Source organism: Lissotriton helveticus, chromosome 3_1, assembly GCF_964261635.1.
Source record: "Lissotriton helveticus chromosome 3_1, aLisHel1.1, whole genome shotgun sequence".
NCBI classification, from domain to species: Eukaryota; Metazoa; Chordata; class Amphibia; order Caudata; family Salamandridae; genus Lissotriton; species Lissotriton helveticus.
Window position 1 is genome coordinate 1,812,570,658 of NC_136061.1, and position 13,080 is coordinate 1,812,583,737.

Sequence of the window (13,080 nt, forward strand, 5' to 3'; positions counted from 1 at the left end):
GCTGGCTCTACATCTGCCCATTGCCAGAATGAACTGTTGTGCTGCCACTCTGTTAACTGCTCTGTTGTGCTTTCCTGCTGCTTGTAAGCTGCAGGAGGGACTGGCACTTTGCAACCTGCCCTGCTGTACTGTCCTGCTGCCTGGTACCTCTGTGCTGTGGCCACTAATAAGGGCTTGTTGGCTTGCCAACTGTTTTGAAATCTCAGTGCCAGCAAAGATGTTGCCTAAGAACCACTGCTGTGGGACTCTGTCAATCTTGAGTCCAGCAGCAGTGCATTCAGACTTTTGCCAAGATCAGCGCGCATTGAGCGCTTCATATTCCCCAATTTTGCAAAGGCCAGCATGTGTGGGGAACTTCGTGTTTCTGCAGGGCATGTTGAGTGCGTTCTAATTCCCTTACGACCAGCGCGTGTTGAGTGATTTTGTACTTTGAGAGATCAGCACATGTGGAGTGCTTCTATGTCTCACACCAACAACAAAGCTGTGGCGCAGAGGAAAGCCCTGCCTATAGAAGCCAGAAAGTTTCCTGACAATGGGAGAACTACTCTGATGTCAGCTGTGGGTGGAGCCCTGCCACCCAAAGAAACATAGCCCTGCGCTTCTTGACGAGTCAGCGCAGCCCCTTGAGATGCCAACCAGCCCAGGTACTGTCACTGAAGTAGCGGTACTGGTGAAGCCCTGTGCATCAGCTCTGTGTCGCCTCGCGTGTATTACTCAGCTGTGTGTGATCGTGCCCGACGAGGCCCTGCATGGCAGCTCTGATCTACCTTGTATAATTTACTCAACTGTGTTGATACTCACTTATTGGTTGGAAAGGGGAAACAACCTTTACAACTCAACTTTTACAACACACTACCATTACAACGAAACTTTTACAACACAACATCCCTTACATCGCATGCCATTACAACGCAACCATTACAACGCATACCACTACAACGCATGTCATTACAACGCATAACATTACCACGCATAGTACCCTTACACTATCCAACACTTACCCTACTGTTGCACCCCCCTGGAGTTAAAATAGTAATTTTTACCCCTACACTATCCAACACTTACCCTACTGTTGCACCCCCCTGGAGTTAGAATAGTAATTTTTACCCCTACACTATCCAATACTTACCAAACTTGCAATGTAATGTTATGCGTTGTAATGGTAGGCGTTGTAAAGGTAGTATGCGTTGTAACGGAATGCGTTGTAAAGGTAGTTTTTAAAAATTCATTGTAATGGCATGCGTTGTAATGGAATGCGTTGTTACGGATAATCTCAAGTGCTCACTCCAGAACCCCCCAGTGGGACATTACCGTAAGTCGCTTACAGGAAGCACCCGCATCATTGTTTTCACACTGACTATCTACCGTAAAGAGCTTGATGGAAGCGAAGGTGTTTCTGAGGCTGCTGTGTAATGTTCCCTGCAATTAATGTATTGGTTAATGTTGTTGATAACTTGAAAAGTACTTATCATATTTTTGGCCTTTTGGTCTTGTTTTGTTCAGAATATATTAGGATATATTTCTAAAACTGTGTGGAGTCTTTTTGTGGTGTATTCATTGTGTTACTATGTTTGTGTTGCACAAATACTTTACACATTGCCTCTTTTGATAGGCCTGCCTGCTCTGCGCCAAGCCACCAGAGAGTGAGCACAGGCTATCTTCGTAGTGTGTCTAGCTTACCCTGACTAGACTGGTGGGCTCTGCCTGGCTGAGGCGCATACCTTAGCCAACCAGAAACCTCATTACTAACAGTTGCATGCTTAGTAAATTTCTTAACTTCTTGCCTCACGATGTACAAGTCACTGTGGTCAGGGCACTGATTCTTTCTAGGTTGGACTATACCAATGTTTTGTACTTAGGTCTCCTAGAATATTTGGTTCAGCATCTACAAGTAGTCCAGAAAGAGGCAGTCTTCCTACTCTATAAACTACCCAAGCATGTTTCGGTATCTTTGCTTCGAGAAAAGCTGCATTGGTTACCGGTCCGTAAGCATATTATGTACAAAGCTCTGACACATCAAGCACTCCATATCAAAGGGTCATACTCAACAACCTACACCTGAAATATAGCTTAAAAAATATCTTAATTACACAATTTACATAATTATCAATTAATACTTAATATTGATTTAACATTATTAATTCATTCAAGTTAATTAACTTCCCACCCTTTACCCCTACAAACCCCACAACTCGTACCTAAATCACAACTTATAAAACATATTAATTACACAATTGACATAACTAATAATCAATTAAATAATTAATATTAGATAAAAAGTATTAAATAAAATGTATTCCCTTCCCACCCTTTACCCCTATAAACCACACAACCCACACCTAAATTACAACTTAAAAATCAAATTGCACAATTTACATAATGAATTTTCAATTAAATGATTGATATTAATATAAATTATTAATTAATTAAAATTCATTAACTGCCCACCGCTTACCCCTACAAACCCCACAACCTGCACCTGAATTACAACTTAAAAAACAAATGAATTACTCAATGAACATAATTATTAATTAAATAAATAATAATTAAAATGAATTATTAATTAATTACATTTAATTTACTTCCCACCCAATTACCCTACAAATCGCACAACTCACTACAACATTAATAATTACAATTAACAATTACATTTAATTTAAAAACAACTAAAATGTACTATATATATTTAAAAACATTAACAATAATTATACAAACAATTTATAACATATACAAGTAAAGCATATACTAAAATACATACAGATAATAAAAAAATAATATTCCTTAAAACGATATTTTTGTAAATGATATTAACAACATAGAAATTTTTGACATCGATATTGCTTACCTTAAAAATCGATATTTTCGTCAACGATATTTATGCATCACAATATTTGTGTATCACGATATTAAAAACTCGATATTTCTGTGCCTCGATATTTTTAACTCAACATTTTGTCCGAATACCATATGCTACAGGGCAGTAAAGTGTTGCACCATCTTCATGCTGTTTTCAGGAATTTTAGGTCTCACGTGTAAATAAACTTTTGTTATATGAAGGAGAGTCATTGTTTTCAATGTTGGAGTACTGTGCACATTGTGTTTTGCCCAGTTTTTATCCATTGCACACTGTGGAGAGTTCTGTAGATCTTTTGTGTTCTTGCTTTATGTCGTCCTGGTTAGGTTAGTGTCCTGAGTGGTAGATTTGCATATTGTGCTACAGACACTTCCTTTTAAGTAGCAAATAATATGTTGGCAACGAGATTAGAAGTTTATCTTTGCAAGCACTTTGATCCTGAGTTATTTATTTGCACACGAGTCATTCTCCAACCACTGTGGCAGAGGAAACACAGTGGTGGGACAGCAGCAACCACATTTAACGTTTTTGTTACATTGGGGGCATAGTTATCTGGCCTTTGCTCCACTCCTGCTATGTGGACTCCTGCTTCTTTCTTCCAGTTGCCCTCTTCCCTGCTGACTACCATTCATCGCTTCTATTCTGCCACACCCTTGCAGAATCCTGCTCCTCGATGTCCCCCCTTGCTGGTTGGGATCGGTTTATGTCCTCAACCTAGTACACCTTTCCCATAACACAGACCAAACTTTGATCTAGCGAACAAATCTCGAAACTGGGGGTACATTTCCTGGACCCCCATTTGCACTAATCCCAGCGTAATTTGTTACTGAGGTTCACGAAAATGGTAACGGAAAGGTTGCCCTCAATCGAGCAGCCGGTTTATGCCATTTATAGGAGCATCATTGCCACAGCATGAGTTTTCCTCTTGATAGATGGACCAGGTGGCTCCTTCAAGAATAAGAGGGCTGTATCCACTGATGTTTGGTAGAAGTCGCTTTACTGCCATCCGTAAATCAAGGCACTTTGGCTGCCCCGCGATGGTCTTTGCTAGAACAGTTTTAATCTCTAGGAATCTGGGAATTGTTATTCCATTTGTAAGTAACAAGTAATGTTCAGAGGGGTACCTGTTCCTGAGCAAAGCAGTCCAGCACTTTGAGCTGTGGATTAATATTACATCAATGATCTTTAGGTAAATGTAAATTGTAAATGTAAATTGATACTTGTATAGCGCACTACTCACCCGCAAGGGTCTCAAGGCGCTTGTACGAATACCGCTGTGGAACCCATCCTGGCTTTCCCTGTGAGGTGTCCACTCCTGGGCACCCCCAAGGTGGAGGCCAGGCATCCTTAGCGTTGTGGGGGCCGTTGTGGAGATTAAGCAAGCTATTGCCCAGAGTTGCAGAGTGGGACCCATGATTAGAATAGGCACCGAGGTGAGAATTATCAGGTCCGTGGAATTTTGAGCCCAAGACCCGCCAAGGCGGGGAATTGAACCCTGGTCCCGGGCTAGACCTCTGCATCAGGGTCTGCCGCTCTAACCATTGAGCAACACTTCTCCACCTTGTTAGCTAGGTTTGTTGCTAGCTAATACCTTTTGATTTTACTACAATTGTACATATAATGGACTTGCTTAAACGGTTCTCAGCCAGCCCACTTGATCCAATGTTATGTGAAGGTTCCGCCCAGTCCAGCCATTGGCTAACTTCACTGGGAGTGGCAGCATTCTGTTCTTTTACAAGGAGCACATCCGCATATAAAGTAGTTCCCATCAATGCTAGGGACTACTATGACAATGCATGTTTTTTTATACAAAAGAAGTTTTGTTTTGCTCATTTTTTTACATTGGTGATGGCCTGCTAGCTCCACGAACAATATAGGTTTACAAAAAAAATGATACAACAAGCATTGATAAAGCCAAGAAACTGACAGAGAGGCGTTGCCAATGTTTATTTTTTAATTAGCATACTAATGATAGAATGTTTCTCTTGTTTTACAGCCCATGCGTGTCAGGTATCCATTAATGCTACTCTTATTGTAACTTCTTTCAGCTTAATGAAGATGAATGGAGCAGGCAGTGTTAGCAGCCGTGTTGGTGGTTTACTACATTCTGTGATCTGTATTCAAATACTCTGTGGTCTGAAGCTTCACAGGGCCAGATGTGTGTCGGTGACGTGTGCAGCACATAGAGTTGATTATGCTCCTGCAGACCATTCCCCAACCTCATATATCTGGTATTATAGAACTATAACAGTGACAGAATTGTGAAGCATAGAGTCAGACACAGGCCATATCCAGAAATGAAAAGCCACCGTCTGTTTAGTGGGATGTTTCCGAGCAGCATATGGGAGGCATGAGGAAGGAGACTTTCAACAAAAATACTTGTGCAGGGGGTCACTATTCGGAGTTTGAAGACAGCCAAAGGAGGAGGGCCGGATATTTTTACAGGTACCTTATATAAAAACGTTAGCATCGCTCTTGTACATACACAGATCCAATTGTTCAGTTGTTTCCAATTGTCAATAGAAATGACACCATTTATACCGGGGCAGTGACTTTGCTTTTTAGAAAGTCAAAAAAGCCCTGCAGTTGTGTGGCTAATTCAGACCTGTTTTCTTGCTCAAAATAGACATAATGCTGTTCGTTGGAATATTGTCAGAGTGTGAAAAATTATTGATGCCAACACTGGTTCACCCAGACGAGTTTGGATTTATCAGGAGCAAGCAGGATAGCAACAGACGATTGTGACCTTAATTGATATTATGGTCGCTCCCTGTAAAGGAATGGATACATTAGAACTTCGCAAGTGACAAAAAGCTATATAGCCAGGTGGATATTTAAGGAGGGCCATTGTAGGTTTGAAACAAGACTTGAGGAAATGGATAATGGTGGGCGATGAAGCTTATAGTATTAAGGTGCAAGTGAATAGCTGATTTTCAGGTCTGCTTTGCATTGCCAAAGAACAAGGCAGGGTTGCTCTTTATCCCCCTCTTCTAAGAAGGGCACATACTATTTTAGGTTAGAGAAAAAGGGGGGACAAGACATCAATCAATACAAAACATTCCTGTTTAACCTATCTACATTCCTAGATGGAATTAATCCGATGTAGTCTGACACAAAAAAATCATTCAGAATGTGTTTTATTTAATAGTTCATAAATTACTTTTTTCTTACAATTTGTGTTCTTTTCATATATTTCATATTTTAATCATCCTTTTGTCCCTTTCATATTATTCGTAAAACAAACCCTAGAAACGGATTCATTTATCCCACCAATAATACAATAATAACAAAATCAATACAGTACAATAACATAACTAATCACCCCACTCTTAAATCACTGTCTCTTATTCATCACCACAGTCATACCCACTCCATTCACACATTTCCCATGTCACCCAATACACATTTATTTGACAAACAAGCAAACAAAGAGGCCCGTCCTCATTAATCTTCCAATTGTTGCATCTTGAACTGAGATCTTCACAATTTGGTCAACACACATTTCGGTGGATATCAAATTTTTTTAACCACCTTCTTCAGGATCTATCACCCAGGCTTTTTCTTGTTTGACCCAATGCAACAAGTGGGGTACATTTTCATACGTTGGTCCTATATCCTTGCTATATGGCGAGTTTTGAGTGCCGTTTTTTTCTATATCCCCAAATTACTTGCCCCCTGACCAGTTGATCACAGTAGGAGGAATCAATTCACTAGTCATCCGAAAAGTTGACTCACCTTCCCAAAATGACACTACTAAAGTCCCTTAGTACATTGATCAACATAAATAGTTGTGATCCTTTTTCTATGACTTCTCACGATAAATACTCTAAAACTGTCTAATTTCCACTGTGCAATGTTGCCTACCAGCATCCTCGAAGTTGGAAAATATCCAGAGTTAGATTCTCTCTACTGTGATCCACAGGACAGGGGATGAGTAATTTGGATATATAGAAAAAACACCACTGAAAACTCACCATATAGCAGGGAGAAAGGACTAACTTATGCAAATTTACCCCACTTGCATTGGGTCAAAAAAGAAAAAGTATGGGTGATAGGTCCTGAAGAATGTGGTTAAAAGAATTTGATATCCACCAAAACCTGTGTTTACCAATGTTGTTTGAAGACCCCCAGTTCAAGACTCAACAATGTAAGATTAATGACGCGTAGCCTCCTTTTTTGTTTGTGGAAGAAATGTGTTTTGGGGGACATGGGGAATATGTGTATGGAATGGGTATGAGAGTGGTGATGAATGGGAGACTAATTTACAAGTGGGTTGATTAGTTATTTTATTGTACTGTTTTGATTTTGTTATTATTGTCGGTGGGATAAGTGAATGAGTTTCTGGTTGTAAGAATAATATGAAAAAAAAGGATGACCAAAAATTGAAATATATGAAACTAAGAAAAATTGGTAGAAAAAATAATTTATGAACTATTAAATTAAAATAATGTTGAATACATTTATTGCCATAGACTACTTTGGATCAATTACATCTAGAAATGCAGATAGGTGAAGCGGGGATGTTTATCATTGATTGATGCTCTTTATCCTCCTGTTTGTCCTGACAATGGAATAATTTGCAGGTGATATTAGTCCAAACCCTGAGGTAAGAAGACCATGAATCAGGCAGGACGAATTGAAGATCTCCATGGATGTGGATATTAATTTGATTACTTTGCTAGGTAAGGCAGCATCAGTACTTTTTGAAGAATTGGAAGGTTACTAAAGGGTATAGGGGTCCAAAATTACTTGTATTAAATCTGTCTCTTCTCAAGAAGATTGTGAGGGGCCATATTCTGCAGTACCTCATAGGGTGTCAGGGACAATGTATTTACTTTTTGGGGTTAACATTACACATTCTTACATAACAGGACCAGGTTTCTTTATCCTCCATGCCCAAGTGGAGTATGGCTTAAACATATACTTCCAGACTTGGTGAGCTAGGCCATGCTCTTAGAAGGTTTGGAAAGTGAAAATGACAATATTATCAAACAAAATCGTTATAGAAAATTCTATACTTTTTACCTTTAGTGGGTCGGGCTGGACCAATTTAAGATTGCAAGGTATGTATACGATGTTTTTATTTCATTGGCAGGTAAGGCAGCATAGGTACTTTTGGAGATTTGGAATGCAAGCAAAGGGCATTAGAGATCAAAATGAATAAAGAAAATCACATGAACTAAATCTCTTGCTCCTCTGACCTTGGCAAGCAATATCCAATCAGGTGGTAGAGACAATGCATTACTTTTATTCTGTGCTAGGGCACTACTTAATGAGAAACATGCAGCCTTGGCACGCTGGGGTATGTTGTTAGAAGATGGGTGCACTTAAATGATGCTGTTATTGAAAACTGAATACCGGTTTTACGCAAACCATTTTGTGGTTCCCGAGGCTGCTTAATAGCTTGAAGAGAGCAATTATTGATTTCATTTGGGAAGGAAAGATCCTTGCAATCTCCATAGACAGATGATTTTTCAACCGAAATATTTCTGTTTGGGGTGCCATATTTAAGTTGTTATTAGCAAGCAGCAACTTTTCTGTCTGACTGGGAGGTGTCAGAAGGAGATTGAAAAGTACGGGTGCTTTATTGAGAAAACAATAGCATAGCAGATATCTCCCTATGGCGAATACTGTGGTTTACTCGAAATTGTAATCGCAGAGGGTTGTGCATTGTACATATAACTAGACCCACAATAGCAATATATGATACTGTGGGTTTGAGGCGAGGCTTAACAACGTTTTCCTCTCATTAGACTTCACCTGACACCAGCCCAGAGATCAGCTTAAATCTACAAAACAATGGAGTTGAGAAATGGAATGGGGAATTTTCAAAAAATTGGAGAACGGCAGAAGGAATGAACTATTAAACCCTTTTGTACAAGTGAAATTAAAATGATGGCTACTGTAGACAGAGTCAGTTGGGCAAAACCATATATGGCACTTGACATTTCATCGTATTATTAAGAAGTAGGCAATTAGATCCTTGATGCAGATCGAGAAATGATTGCATTCCATTGATCATACCATCAGACTGATCATAGAAACATGTAAGATCCTGACAGTAGACTACAGGAGCAACATGAAAGGCTTTGTGATCCCACTGGGGAAAATGTGTCTGAGGAAGCGTCAAAAGACAATCATTTTTAGGGCAAATGACATGGGTAATATTGTCTCTGGTAAAGAATCCCTGTTTAAACGGTTGCACTGTTGGTACTACACTCGCAAGATTACGCGAGGTGAAAGTCTGACATATGCTAGAGAGGATTTGGAGGTGAAGGACATTGCAAGGACATTGCTTCACATGTTCTACAAATGTCCCACGTTGGGGTCATTTTGGGAACTGGGCCAGGAAATGTAGAAGAGATCAATGTATTGTTCTACTAAAGACCTCAGAAGTCATCCTACTAGATTTCCCAATTACGGATCAATTCCAGCTGTGTTGGGAAGCAAAGTCCTGCAGCAGCGTCTGAAGGCCAAACAATGGTTGTATCCCACTGGGGAAAAGATAAACTGCAAACACCAGAGGCCTAACTACACAGAGAATGAAGTGGAGAAAGTGACACTAGGAACAGAAAATGAGGGGAAGGATTTCGATTTGCTGTAAGGTTAAGTACTTGGTTTCCTGGTGAAAGAATTCAGAGATCTCTCTTGTCCAAGATAGTGGAAGGTGCTTAAAATGCTTGTATGAAAAAAAGCAGACTAAGTTTTGACCAAGACGGAAAAAAGGTTTGACTGGAATGGTGATACGGGGAAATTGCTGTTAGGGATGGACTGGGTTAAGGCCTGAAGCTCAGCAAGAGACTTGGTCTTGACATGGGAAAGTGTGGTGAATGGAAATGGTATGAAGTAGGGAAAAGTAGGGGTGGATGCCATTCTTTTTGTAAATTGAAAATAAATAAAACTATTTAAATCTAAAAGATTAAGATGGTAGACTGGTGATCACAGGCTAGAACTGGACCCATTGTTGCACGGGAGTCAATGAATTAGAAAGGCGTTCATCTATCCATCTGTAGAACAGTTGTCTATGCTGTGTGCTCCAGGTTTGCTTATGTTTGCACTATCCCTACACATATGCATGTGCCTACTAACGTGGGTACTTCAGCAGTACCCTCTAAAACTCCAGACGTGTCTATCATTGCACAGGAGAAAGCCCCTCTGCCTCAGCAGCACAAAACAATGAAAGGCGGCTAATGGGTACAATCAAAAGCAAAAGAGTCCCACTTACATAGCAAGATCTCAAGGAATGAACTAATTGGGCATGTAAAACACCATCATTATATTCATCTCGAGACGTATATGCAAACATACAAATTACCTGATTAGTGAGCTTTTCACATGAATTGAATTCAGAATAAATGGGATGGATACCATGCATTTACATTTAGCATTTTTATGCCATTCAATACAGTAAAACTTTAGTAACACATCTGAAATCTAATCAGGACATGCGATATGCTGGTGCAAAACTTACGCATTAAGCAGGAATGATACTTCAGAGAGAGAAACGTATGTGCATAAATAGAACACAAAGGTGCACATGCATCAAAACTAGAAAAAGCGATTCCTTATTTGCGATAAATAAGGAATAGCAAATAAAAAATCGGTAACCGGAATGCATCATGAGATTCGCTAAAAATTTGTGAGTCGCAATAAATCGCTAAATCGGGACAGAGTACACAATTGAGACTAACGAAATCGCTAATACCCAAATCGCAAAAAATGGGTCGCCCGTGAAGCAGGCTGATGACATCACAACCAGGAAGTCCTCCAGGCCATGCTTCATGCAGTGCCCTGAGGAGCTCAGAGGAGGAGGCACAGACCTGAAACTGAGCTGAGAAACCTCACACTCTGTATCTAGCTACTGTTCCCAGACCCAGGAAGGACAAAAACGATGCAGGGAATAGTGCCACTCCTAGGAAGAGGAAGCTGAAATTCTCTGAGAGGGAACTTGAACACCTGATTGAAGGTGTCAGCAGTAGTCACAACAAACTGTTTGAGAAATTGTACCTGAAGGTGCCAGAGGCTGTGAAACGCAAAATATGGCTGCGCATAAAGGAAAAAGTGAATGCTGTGGGAGTCACACACCGTAGCATTGAGGAATTGAAGAAAAGGTGGTATGACCTGAGGAAACGTGCAAAGGAAAGCATAGCAGAAAGGGTGAAGGAAGCAGCTGCCACAGGAGGGGGTCCATCGAATGCACCCGCAAACACAGCCCTGGAGGACCTTGTTGAGGGGACAATCGAGCCTGAGGCAGTCGTCGGAGTGACACAATTGGATACATCCGGCGCAGCAGGAACATCACAAGGTAAGATGCATGCAAGCGCTAATCCTATGCGTACTGTATAACCGTGCACAATCCCCCAGTCAAATCACAGTGTACAGGTAAAACCCCATATCATGTTTCACCTCATACACAAAATGCATCATGGGAGTTATAGTCATGTCAGACAAGTGGTCATTCAAAAGCTAACATGGTTAATTAAACATACCAATACCGCATGCCAGCCAGTGTGTTTAAGTCAGTGATTTATTTTGAAATAAATTTGCCAAATGATAAACAGAATTAGGATGATACAAGACTAACACTGCACTGTTTCACATCACAGATGCAGTGAAGGCAGACTCCGGGGATAGTGACCAACTTGTCATCTCAGAAACACCTGCAGAGACTCCTGTGGTCCCAGAAAACACACCACCCCCACCACCAAAACGCAGGGCACATGTACCCTCACTGGTAGAAATGGAATCTGATCAGACTCCAGCACCCACTACATCCTCCAGCCAGCCATCTGTCCCTTGAGCAACTCCAGCACAGGCACAGCTCCAAACTGGACGATGGCGCATGTCCAGGGCCCGTATTAAGGCACATGATTTGTTTTGTTTTGCAGAGTTTTATATAGCGCGAACTAGAACCGAACCGAATCAGTTATCAGAGCGCTTTACATAGCACCAGTTACGTTACATGAGGACACAATTTCATTTTAGGCACGGGGAGATTACGTGATTTGCCCAGAATTACAGGGGGTTTTTGGCGTCGTTATCGAGACTCGAACCCAGATCCCCAGGTCCGAGGTCGAGCGCCTTAGCCGTTAGGCCAACCCCTCTCCCCTATCAGGTCCCAAATTTATATGGTGGTGTGAAGTCTCACCTGCTACATGTGCAGCGCCTGCAGGGGAGACACATGGGCACAATCAATATGCAGATCACAAAGCTGGCCAAAAACATAAGCACAATGGCAGGCAATGTGCGCAAACTAACATCAGTGGTTGCTGAGGGGAATCGCCAGACAAACTTGTGCTTACAGGATCTCAACCGTGCATTGCTTGCAGGACAACGCACAAAGCAGAGAAGGCATCACCAGAGCCTGATCCGCATGTCAGCGAATACCAGGGCCATCAACAAGCTCTGTAATACCACAGCGCTATTGGCACGACGCTCCGTGTCAATGCACATTGACCTAGGCCATTTCTGTGGGGATGTTGCCAGGTCCTCAGGACAAGTCACCACTGCTGTGGAACACATCCAGTCCGGGACTGTGAGTGCCATCAACCTGGAAGGGGAGGAGGGGAGTGAGGAGGCTTCTAGCCTGAGTAGCCTATCGGTACCAGTGACCACTAACAGGAGGCGCAGTTCGCGCAGCTCAACATCCATGGGATCACGTCAGGGTGATGGTGCAGAGGCAGGCGACAGGAGGCTGGTCTTACGTGGCAAGAGGCGCTAGCCAGGCATGAACTCCTTTTTGGACATGGTGGGGTAACCATGGGCAATTTCTACTTGGGGATTGCCCTCTAGTGCTGAGTACAATTGTATTTTGACTTTATAGACCAATGCAATCACCTTCCAATATTTCTAAACGCACGCCTCAAGTTTGACATGTGCATACATATTTCCGTACAGCATTTGTTTATCATGGCTTTTTCTTACCTACCTCAGAAATGATGTTGTGTGATGTGTGCACGTCTCCTCTGACCCTCTGCAGTGTTTGCCACATGCGCCTGTCGGTGTTGTGCGAGTGGTTGCTAGTCACCATCCGAGTCAGTGTTGTCCATCTTAATGGGAATGCCCCTTCTGGTGGCAATGTTGTGCAGCATGGCATATACAGCCACAATCCTGCAGCAGGTCTCGGGCTTTATTGCAATGCATCACCAGTATTATGAAGGATGTGAAAACGACTTTTGAGTATGCCCAATGTCCGTTCTACCACATTCCTTGTGCTTATGTGTGCC